Source organism: Ochlerotatus camptorhynchus, unplaced genomic scaffold (genome assembly GCF_037179485.1).
Source record: "Ochlerotatus camptorhynchus isolate MF236.1 unplaced genomic scaffold, CSIRO-AGI_Acam_v1.1 ptg000070l, whole genome shotgun sequence".
Classification (NCBI taxonomy): Eukaryota; Metazoa; Arthropoda; class Insecta; order Diptera; family Culicidae; genus Ochlerotatus; species Ochlerotatus camptorhynchus.
The window spans coordinates 2,566,036-2,578,411 of NW_027040560.1; the positions used below are offsets into that span (position 1 = coordinate 2,566,036).

At 36.9% G+C, this 12,376-nt stretch overlaps 1 protein-coding gene and 1 long non-coding RNA gene across 31 annotated transcripts in view; both read right to left on the reverse strand.

Annotated features, from left to right (window-relative positions):
- LOC135697439 (modifier of mdg4-like) overlaps positions 1 to 12,376 on the reverse strand; it is a 130,665-nt gene that overhangs the window by 72,257 nt on the left and 46,032 nt on the right. The gene's annotated exons all lie outside the window — the stretch shown is intronic.
- On the reverse strand, positions 6 to 9,075 carry LOC135697508 (uncharacterized). Its single transcript, XR_010517428.1, has 3 exons — positions 8,543 to 9,075; positions 7,697 to 8,477; positions 6 to 125 (listed from the first exon to the last, which is right to left on the reverse strand). It is a non-coding gene; the product is annotated as an uncharacterized LOC135697508 (long non-coding RNA).

A 12,376-nucleotide genomic window follows, 5' to 3' on the forward strand; every position in this document is an offset into this window, starting at 1 on the left:
CGACGCCACTGCTCGAATCGCCTTACTCACGATACTTGACGTAATTAAATCTATCAGCATCCTGCTTCCCCTTCACAGTGCTTATTGCAATATCACGCAAGGCATTTGACTCTCGAAGATGGTTCCTACAATAGACAATTCATTCGGTTAGTGTGGTCAATTGTAGCCCAAGAAACGTTTCAAGTTTTATTGAAGATTTAAAGCATTCTTCTAGTCTAAATCATGGTCTAGAAGAGTAGGATTAATCCAAAATTGTTACTTGGGAGCAGTGATGGATCGCTCTGTTGGGGCTTCTTCATTACTTTTTATTATTCAGTTAAAACACAGAGGGGGGATTAATAGCACTAAACAATCCATTTTAAGATGGGTTAACAGAAAATTCAACTGGATCTAAAGTAAGCACTCTGTATTAAAAAGCAATGAAAAAGTCCCAACAGAGTGATCCATCCCTGCTTGGGAGGATAATAACGAAACACTCAGAGCATTTCCAGGCCAAATAGCAATACAAACATTCAGATTCAACCTTCTCAGATTTGTATGGAACTTTGGGTAATTGTTTGTTTTGGTCTATCATTCACATTTGTAACTCGATATTGAAGGGACCATCGAGTTATAGAATGAAAATATTTTTTTATACTGTCCACCCATAATTTGAATAAGAACCTTGAATTATTCCACCTACTGTAATATTTGACCGTATTTCCAAATACGAATTCGTAGAATACTGGGAATTAAGATAATCATATCTTCCGATGCGTACCGACGATAAAAGCACATGTACATTTGAGATCATGGATTATCATTTGAGTTACACATCAGCAACAAAAACGATAATCCACTGATATTATAACAATCATTGTGTAATGTACAGTAATGACCCGATTGTGTTAGCCCATCCGCGCATCAGACTTTTATCTTTCAAAAATTTCACATTTCAAGATAGATGTTTATGGTAAACTTTGGTGCAATAAGACGCACTGAAAAAGCGCATGGGATTCGAGGAACATTAGCAAAGATGTTCAATAAAAGGGCTGGCAAAATCGGGACATTACTGTATCTCGAAATCTAGGAACTTGCTCTATACCCTACACTCTAAAAAATCTTCACGTTAATGCTACGTGAAAAATCACGTAACCTCTTTAACACCCCACTTCGATCATTTCTACGTGGCTCACGTCAATGTCAAATTAAATTTTGATAAAATTTACGTGATTTTCATGTTCATTGATGCTAAGGGAATTTCACGTAAAAAGTAAGTGATAATCATGCACACTCTACAACATATACACGCCTAATCTACGTGAAAAATCACGTAGCTCATTCGAATGCTTCAAATTTCATGTTTACATGATGGTAGTAAAATTGATAAACATATCATGTCAGATTCACTGGAGCTGATGATGAATGTGACAAAATTTTCACATCAAACTTCTATGTGCGGTTGTGTGATTGTGGTGTGCTTACGTCAAATGAGTTTACGTGATTTACATGTATGAAAAAGTGATTCAATATTATATTAGTGGAAGAAGTGATTCCTTAACAGCCTACTGCAACTATTTGAAGGTATTTTTATATTATTTCGCTTTATTTGAAATCCGTCATACACTGTTGATTTCGATTTCAGGAGCTGAATTACAAGATACAATTCATGGGCATTTTCCAAAGATCAATTTAGCCTGACTCGGCAGTAAACAGTGCAAACGGATATTGCATCTGTATCGAGATATGAATTATCATGACCAATTAAGTGTTGGAAAAGCGAAATGGTTAGTATTAACGTTTCAATGACATACTTGACGTATTAATAAAAAATGCTAACAATGTATAAATATTCTTTATTGGACAAAATGGAAAACAGTATTTGTTAGATCCGGTAAAGCTCACTTCAAATCACGTCAACATTACGTGCAAATCCATTCCAATTATAGTGGAAACCACAGAACGTAAACGTAAGATGAACAGTATTTTCCAGTAAATATCATTTCAAAATCACGTAAACATTACGTGGTAACCGCTTCCAACTTAATTGGTAATCACGTTATATTTACCTTACTGTTCACGTTGACCGCTAAATGGGAATATTTTTGGCTACATGGAATTAACGTAAATGTTACGTGAAAAGTAGTATGGACGAAAGCTACCTATGTTTTCACGTAGATCGGACGTGCATATTTTTTTGAGTGTATTTTTGAACTGGGATGACACGTAGATGTCGAAAATCAATGTCCACCGTCGTTTTGAAGTCCAAGATGGCGGCCGTTGGTTTCAGAATAACTGTCAAATACCCTAAAATATGGTGTATAGGCTCAATTCACCACCATTTCGGAATCCAATATGGCGGCCATTGCACAATGGTCCCAAAGCTGTATTTAGGAAGACAAAAATGTTTGCACCCAAACCGTCAGTATAATACCCCGGACCAGTGCTGCAAAATCTCAACAGTACACGGTGATATTGACAATTCTGCTTTGGTCACTCATTTAAGCTAAGAGTCATAGTCAAGGCAAACCATGTCAATTGTCAATGACAATGGTGTCAGTGACGAACATGTGCAGATTTGTTTATTAGCTAAATGTGTAACGAAATTAAATGACTTGAGCAAAACAATTACATGGATCCATTTTAGTGAACAAGTATCTACGTTCTGAGCTACTTGGATAACAATAATGCGACACAGAATGTACTAAATTACACTTTCTGTTACCAGGTGAATCTTTGTCATTGACGAAAAAATGAATGAGATTTTGACGCAGGTTTTTTTGAGGATCAAGTCTGTCAGTGACTATGTGACGAACAATTTTGTCAATATCGCGCGAAAGTCTGTCAATGACAATGACAAATCTCAGCACTGCCCCGGACAGACTATGGCTTATATCATGTAATATAGGCTGTCTTGCAATGAGCACTCATACATAGGATTTCCAGTGAAAACTAGATGTATGAGTGCTCATTGCAAGGCAGCCTATATTACATGATATAAGCCATAGTCTGTCCGGGGTATAAGGTATATAGTGTATTGGAAAAAGTTTCTTCATATTTTTTGGCCGATATTTTTATATAATTGAAATTAGGGTGGTCCATAAAATTGATGAATTGAAAATGTACAAACTTTTTTATTATTTGAGATAAACCAAGAGTTGTAGAACACTCAATTTAAAGCAACTTTGCTCAAGACATCAAATTTCTATCTCTTATGGTTCATGAGTTATGATTATTTTAAACAAGCAGGTTAGGGTGGTTCCTTAAAATATCAGTTTTCTTTGAATATCTTTTCATACGTTCATTACTCGTAAAAACGTTGTTGTGAACACATTTAGAACTTTTGATGACGCATATTTTTGATACAGCAACCAGCTTGATATATCTTTTGATAAATACGTTAAAGGCGATTTTCTTCGAAACAATGGCTCTTTTCAACTGTCAATATCTCTAAATGGAGCAAACCGATTTTCAAACTTTTGATTCCATTTGAAAGATCATTTTTTCTTAATTTTTGGTGAAAAAACTGCGAGAGCATTTTTTGTTTAGAGCATTGAATTTTTTTTAAGTCATATTTTTCAGCAAAAACTAGCCATAAATTTTCAAATAAAAAATGTAGCTTCAGCAAAAATAAGCGTTCTAAAAGTATCTAGAACAAAGTTTTTACGAGAAATGAACGTATGAAAAGATATTTAAAGAAAGCCAATTTTCTAGGGGCCACCCTAAACTGCTTGTTTAAAAAAAAATCATAACTTCATAAGAGATAGAAATTTGTTCTACAGCTTTTTAGAACATTGCATTGGTCTATCTCAAATAAAAATAAAATGTATTTTCAATTCACCATTTTATGGACCACCCTAATTTCAACAACATAAAAAGATCGGTCAAAAATATTAAGAAACTTTCCCTAAAACACCATATACCTAAAAGTGATATTTTGGGTGCAAATATTGTTGTCTTCCTAAATACGGCTTTGGGACCATTGTGCATTGGTTTCAGAATACTATCAAATCAGGCGTAACATTTGATAACGGTACAAAAGCTTTTGTAAACAAACTTTTGAAGGCCCTTTAAACGCGAACCGAAGTACGCTCACGCAAACCAAAAACATCATCGGATAGGGGCAACTATCGCCTTTCCTTTTTTGGAACCAGGATGACGTTTAGAAATCGATTTCCACCGCCATTTTGAAATTCAAGATGCAGGTCATTGATTTCATAAAAACTATCAAATACCCTACAATATGGGTATTTTTGGAACCGGAATGACATGTAGATGTCGAAAATCGATGTCTGCCGTCATTTTGAAACCAAATATGGCGGCCATTAGATTTATAAAAAAAAACTAAAATAAACTAATCAAAATGGTGGCGGACAACGTTTTTTGACTTCTACACGTCATTCCGGTTCCAAAAATACTAATATTCCATGGTATAGGACAGTTGTTATGAAACCAATGGCCCCCATCTTGGATTCCAAAATGGTGGCAGACATAAATTTCCTACATCTGCATGTCATTCCAATTCCAAAAATATCAACTATTGTAGGATATTTGACAGTTTTCCTTCTGAAATACATGGCCTCCATCTAGGATTTCCAAATGGCGGGGTACATCGATCTTCAATCTCTATACGTCATTCCGGTTCCGAAAATACTCATATTATAGGGTATTTGATTTTTCTTGTCTTATACGGGGAATTTTCAGTGACGACACTTTATAATGATGATCGGAGATTATCGCTATTTCATATGATCGTGATCTGTAACACAAACGATAATCGCATTATCGTTTCCACACTGAGGCAAATAGACTTAAGAATTTCATAAGACTCGACTTATGAACGACACATATGAGTTTCACTTCCAGTCCAAAAGTACAAAAACTACAACAATGAAACCGTTTGCACTAAAATTGGTTCAGCCATCGCCGAGGAAAGTGTTTGAGTATTATCATGAATCGTTGGAGCACCCCAGCAGGATCATGATCGGATTTACCGGGAAATACCGATTGGAGCTTATGGCCATTAAGGACAGGTAAGTAGTTGGTCCATCAAGGTAAGATAAATTAATAAACATATAAAGTATCCGTTCGATTTTGGCAACACGTTCTCAGTATATTTAAACTGCTTGAGCTTGAGTAAAATTGTGGAGCTTTAAACGTCACCTGCAGGCCTGTTCTGCGAGTAGTATGGCTCTCTGTCGCTAGTAGGGTGACGGTGGTCGCCTCGTGTGAGGTGACTCTTCATTTGATTGCACGGAGAGTCACCCCACTAGTGCGTGACTTTTGTTGACTCATTGGTGGTGGAGATTCGCACGACTCGCGGAATAGGTCAGATGATAAGATTTGCATTTATTAAAGATTTTGAAAAGCTAAGAAGGCAAAATTGTGTTGACAAAATCTAACGGGAAATGCCGATATAAATATATATATATATACACACATTAAATGCAAAGGGGAGGGATGGGACCACCAGGGCACCGGATTGAAGCGATTTGGAACTCCCTGTCATTAACATTTCGTGAATTGACGGCGGGCTCTTCCCCTTACTCATTGGGACGTTCCCTCGTATGATGGCTTGTTCTACATCGGGTTGTAGGATTTTATCATTGGAAGGCGATTCTCCTGATCCCGCGGATTGCGCGTAAGTGTATCTGCTTACGGGTCCGCCCCTCCGTTTTTGGCCCTTCTTACAATGGTAAATTGAATACAACCAGGTATCGTACTTGATCAAGTCATACTTGGAGGATGATCCACTGTCTAATGGCTGTGCCTTGCAACAATGAGTGGTATCCTTTACATACATACAATACATATATGAACGACACATATGAGTTTCATAAATGTGACTTATGCAAGATTTTCATCTAACATGAGATAGCTCTTATACGCCTTTAGCAATTGCATCTTCTCAAGCGTTAACAGACGACACAGGAACCGTAAGCTCAACGTCCATGGTTCGGATCAGGTCTGCTCCGTGTTATTGTTTTTTATAAGGTAAATCATTGAAATTCTTACGTTCTTTTGCCTCAGTGCAGAACAGTGATTGTTGGGTTTGTACTGATCATGAAGGTAACCAAAATGAGAATGACATTATTTTTATCTGAATCGTAGATTTTGATTCTCTGAGAACGATTCAAAAATCGAACTACGAAAGTTCTGCATAGTTGATTCGCAATATTACATCCTATTCGGATAGAGCCAATATAATCAAAGTCATTAAGATTGTCAATTCTTGACATTTGGTATGTCTCATGAAATTTCAGTTTCATTATGGGTTTTGAAAATTTGCTCCAACGAAGCTCGGAATAATGCAGGATGTGTCTGAATTGTGTTGAATTCTTTAAAACTCGTGAGATTTGATTGATCGCATAACGGGTCCTTGCTACTCTACATGACGAGTGGCACAGCCAGGATTTCTATCTGGAGGGTTTTGTACAAATCACCTGATTAAAACCAATCTATTTTGTATTGGAATATCATTGATATCCTGACAATCAGTCCCTGCTAATCTCATCAAAAATCACGTTTCCCATTCCCGGAAAATTTACTCTGTGTAAAACTATCAACAATCAAAGAGAAATTTCCAGAGGAAGCTGAATTAGACTTTTTGCAGCGGTTGGAAAGAACTCCCATAGAAGTCCGAAAAAACTCACGGAAAAAGATTGAAGAAACCTGCTGAGGACCGACTCTTTCGGGAGATAAACATCCAGGAAAAATCGGAAGCAATTTCCGGGCAAGTGGGAAACAATTTCCGGGCAAGTCGGAAGAAAATTCCAGAGAAAGTCACCACACAATTCCGGGGCTGGCCAGTAGAACTTTTGGGGAGCTTCCCGGAGAAATCGTAAAAATTGTCCGGTGTCAGCCAGAAGGAACTTTCAGGGCAGTCTGGATAACACTCCTAAATGAAGTCGTTAGAAACTTTAGAAGCACTTGGGAAAACCGGAATGGACTTCCAGGAGCTGTTGCATGAATCTTCCGGGGGGAATCAGTAGAACCTTCCAGAGGAAGTCGTAAAAACATCCTGATAATGAATTCCATGAAAAGTCAAACTAAAATGGAGAAATTTGAACAACCAGTTTTGGTTGACGTAGACTACGTTAAGTTGTTTAATGAACTTGTTTTTTTTTTAATATAAAATACAGTAGAAGTAGAAGAGACTTTTCTCAAATCAAACGTTTGGTTTTCAATAAGTAGGTGCTTAGTACATCATTAATTTAAAATTAAGGGGTTATTAGTTATTCAATTTCAAAATCAGAGTCAAAGCCCTTGTTTTGTATATATTTCAGCAGATTCGTGGAGTTATTTCCTATTGATTGGTGTATTTGGATTATAATTTCAACTATAAATGACAAAGTTATAAGTGTTCAAAACCTTACACACCTTTTCGTGATGGTCGCAATTTTAGGTCAAAAATAAAAGTAAATTGTATATTTTTCCTAGAAAAACATCATTTTCCTCAACAAATTTGTCTCAGATGTCATTTCGACCAGAAATGCCGTTTTAGCAAAAATATGAATCATTGCCCATAACAAACAATTATGCAAAGTGACATACAAATCGGAAAAGGTCGATTCAAAAATTAATTTTTCCCACTATTTTACCTGGAACTGTTCTGTTCAGAAGCAAAACCGGTCGTCACTAGGCCACCGAGCTTCCTACATCACAACAAACAATCCGATAGACACAGACAGAAGCAATATTCTGTCACACGACTTACACTTTTCAGTCCTCGACAGCATGGTTGTGATCATCCTTAGTGGGGTAGACGTAGACCACTTCGCGGTTTTTTTTGCTAACTGCGCGGGCACGACATCCATGTTTTCTTTCCACACAGTGCCAATTGGTCGAGAACGGATAATCTCGCTCCTTATAGTAGGTGAATCCTTTGTAGATAAGTTTTTTAGTTCCTCGCTTGGATAGATCGAATTCGGCCACCTCCATGACGGCCAAAAGTTGCGGCGGTGTGAGGCGAGTGTGGTGCACTTTATCCCGGATGGTGGTTACTGAAATGAAAATGCACCTTTTGAGTATGGCAAATCGAAATGAAGTACTAGACTGGTGAGTTAATCATGTACTTCACACACCTTCGTTAAGATTGATTTTATTTTATGGCAAGAAGTACGTTCACGGACAGTAAGAATCTCGGAAGGAAGGTTTTGAAGCGTTAGGACGATAGTGATTTGAATGGAATGAAGTCTTGGACGTTCATGTTTATTAGTACTCCCCTACACCGTGCGTATGTTCATCGTTAGTAGCATGGACGTACGTCACTCCCTGGATGTCTTTGGTAAGAACCCGAGCACGACAACCTTTACGGTGTGCTAAGGCACAGCGCCAGTTAGTGGTAGACACACTCATCTTCACCTTAACGTATTGGAAACCATTGTGGACGAGCCGTTTAGCTCCACGCTGGGTTTGACCGAATTCTGCCACGTCCATCTCGGTCCACGGGAGTAAGTTAATCCGAGTGCGCCGCGGTTTATACGGAACGATGGCACCTGAGAGTAGAAATATTTGTGTTAGTTAAAAGGTGTATGCACTGAAACAAAAAAACGGTAGGTACTTTTTCTAGCGAGTCTTCGATATTCGTCCACATCGTGATTGTGTCCGTCGTCGGTAGGGTGGACGTAAATTACGCCCCGGACTTTTTTGGTCGCGGCCCGGGCAGGGCACTGTCGCTTTATTGATAGTGCACAGCGCCATTCGGTCGTAAAGGTTAGGTTTCGATCTCGATAGTAGCGGAAACCTTGGTGCATTAGTACCGTTCTGGCGCCAGGCCGCGTTCGACTAAATTCGGCTTTTTCCATTGCGGTCAGAAGCGGTAACATGGCTCGTTGATCTAGGTTGTTATCTGCAAAATAGTAGTACGTGTGTTATTAGTAATGCGAATGAAGCGGGAGACTAGGGATTTTCGAATAGGATAAGGGTAGAGCAAGATTGAGGCGCATGGAAAAGGTGGGAGTAAGATTTGAATATCCTTTATAACAAGTCAGTTGCATATACAGATAATCCATCGGAAAACAATTTTTTACATTATTTTAGAGTTTCTTCTTTAGTATCAGGCACTTTTTATAGAAATTCAACAACAAATAAAAAATTAAAAATAAATTAAGCATCCTGATTAAAGTTTAATGGTTTGATTATTAAGTGAATTATAAAGCTAGTCATCCATTAATAGGCACCATTTTCGTATAGTTGTGGTAGTTGCTAATTTTGGTTCCTATAATAGAGGAAACCTTTTTTTCTCTATGGATCCTACTGTTCTAAAAACGCTATCGCAATTATTATAATGGCGATAGTGTTTTTAAAATATTAGGTAGGATCCATAGGAAACAATGATTTCTGGAGTGATTTTTCAATAGGTCATAAGGAACAGTTTGTCTCAGTTGAGAAAATCGGCTATTAAGAAATAGAACAATTTTATTTTAAGAAGTACTTCTAAACGACACCAGGTATAGTTTTGCACCGCCTTGATATAGATTCAAATTATGTTTGAAAAATATTATTCGACGTTTTGAAGGTTTTGAGACCATGCTGCATGGACCATGTGGTTTGTAATGACCTTTAAAAGTTGATATTTGGTATGGCGAATAAATATTACAACTATTAACAGATCCAAATAACAAAGTTGTACAGTCTCGGGATCTTGGTGAGTTCAAAATTTAGGAACTTTTAATGCTCAACATCGATTTAAACAGGACCGATATTTTCAGAATCATCTTGCCCCTTAAATGCCGTACAGTAGGCCTGGCCGTTTTGGTACGTGTGACGCATCTTAGATGTGAAACATATAGAAACGAATAGACGAGAAAAATGATGGAGGCATATACATCATTTTCCAGGATGCCTTCAAGAAGTGTTAGATTAGATATCACTGCTCACGAATATTAAAAATTTATACAAATACGGGATCTTCCCATTTTCTCAAGTCCAACAACTACTTTTTTTTTGGTTCTGAAGCTGATCATTTTTTCTATACCCGGATTTTAATTTATTCAAATCCTAGGTGTCGATTTACTATATCTTAAGTAGTTTATTCAAACCTCAAGATGTCAAAGGTTTCGTAGTTTAGAACCTCCATAATCATATATTTTCTCGGGTCCAGTATCATGAAAAATTGTCAAATTCAGGATATTGCAATTTCTTCTTAATGTAGATTGGTGAAATTTTTTACAAGTTCGAAAATCTTTAAAACTGCTCCCAGCTCGAGATTTCGCTATGGATCTTTTTAATTAATGACTTTGTTTTTGTTTTTTTTTTACTCTGAGCCTTGAATTTTGCTTTTCTCCGTATTCCAAGATTTTAATTAAGCTATTTCCACAAGTTCACGATCCGATCAATTTCAAATGTCTCACAACATTGGTTTTTGTCTTAAGTCTGGAAAAAGTCAATTCGAAACCTTGCGAAATTTTCAGTACCTCAAATGATCCAGAATCTTGTTTTTCAAGAATTGGATTTTAATAGAAAGTTAAGTCCGCAATCTTCAAAATGTTTCTAAGCACACAACCATGAAACAGAAATTCGTCCATGGCTTACATAAGAGCAGTTCCACACTAAATGACCAATACATCTGATGCTACCTTCTCCGATTTGCTTGAAACTTTGCATAATTGTTAGTTATGGTCAGTGATGGCAAAATCATCAATCAAATGATATTTTTCCGCTCTCATACGCTCTCAATATCACGCGTGATAATTGGAACAAAATATCATGCTTTATTTTGTTCTAACAAGCTCCTTTGATATAGCGAGACTATTCACATCATGCAAAAATCAAGCTGAGAGTTGATTCAACACAAAAATGATTCCGTTGCACATCGTTTTCTTAGAAAGAGAAGGTATAGTTTGCTATCTCTATTCACTCTTCACCGATGGCAGACACGAAGCTACTGCTGCCAGCAGTGACGGTAGTTTTGGGTCGCGTAGTGTAGCTGCTGAGTTTTGTTAGTTGGAAATTCTTGTTGATTTTTGGCTACGAAAATCAAGCGTGATCTTGGGCATTGGTGAGATTTGATTTTTTGATATTTTCCCAACACTGGTTATGGTCAAACATTCACATTTTTGATAAAATTCGGCCAAAAAGCTTCAAAATGGCGTATCCGAGTGATAGGAAACTGCTCGAATGATGTTTCTTTGTTTAACTTTTCCACATGATTGGTGATATAATTTTAAACTGCAATAATAGCAAATTCGAGCAGTTTTGGAATGACTTTCTGACAGAGAAAAAAGGAAAAAGAGAGAACAGGAAGAAATCATATTTTCCAAAGAATTTAAAAGGGAACATCTCAAAATATCGTTCAACGATAAAATTCGAGCACTCGGAAACGTCATTATAAACTGCTCGAATTAAACAAAATCCTGTTTTCTCGAGATTTTAGAATACAAAATAATAAAACATTGCTCCACGACCAAATTCGAGTACTCAGAAACGTCATTGTAAACTGCTCGAGCAGATTAAAAATACGTTTCCTACCACTCGAACTTGATCGTGGAACATTAGTTTGAAATTGATTATTCTACAACCTCGAGAAAATAGGTTCTTCATTTTCATAAAATCGCTGGTAGAAGGGCGTCCTAAAACTGCTCGACAATATGATTAATTTCAACAATCAATTTATCATTTCGTCGAGCAGTTTAGGGAAAACCTTCTAACAAAGATTATTAGACAATTAAAATCACGTAATGTACCATTCAAACTTCGAATGAATTTGATAGCAAAGATTCCAACCATGATCCATTTTCCATATGTTGCCTCAAGCACAACGCTACTGTATTTGTCTCTAAATTCACACAAAGTTGTCAGTCTTTTTGATATGATGTCTTCGGTGAAAGTCTCCTTTCTCATAAATCTTGAACTTGTCTCAGAATATTATATTAATAGACAGAAACTGTCAGTTTAAACTGCTCGAATGAAGTAATTAATGGATCACATGATTCGTACAGTTGTGTCCTACCACTCGAATTCTATCACGCGCTAATATTTTGATGTCTTCCCCTTCAAGAACTTCGAGACAAGTAGGATATAAATAGTCGTCGTCCATAAACTGCACGACTAAGTGATTAATTCTAATTATAATCGCACCTCACTGCTGAATTCTTGTGAAGAGAGCGGGTCAATATTAATTTTCATAATTACATTGATTTTCAGGAAATTTCCTTTTCATTTGATGATGATTTATCATGATCCGAAGAAAACCTAAATAAATCAAGAATAAATTAATCATATTGTCGAGCAGTTTTGAGGCAACCTTCTACCAGCGAATTTGAGAAAGTGAAGTGATAAATTCCTGAAGTTTCAAGCTTAGCATAAATAAGACCCTGTTCCCTCGAGGTTCTAGAAGACAAGTTTTCAAAATATTATCCCACGGCAAAATTCGCGTGGTAGGAAACGTCATTTT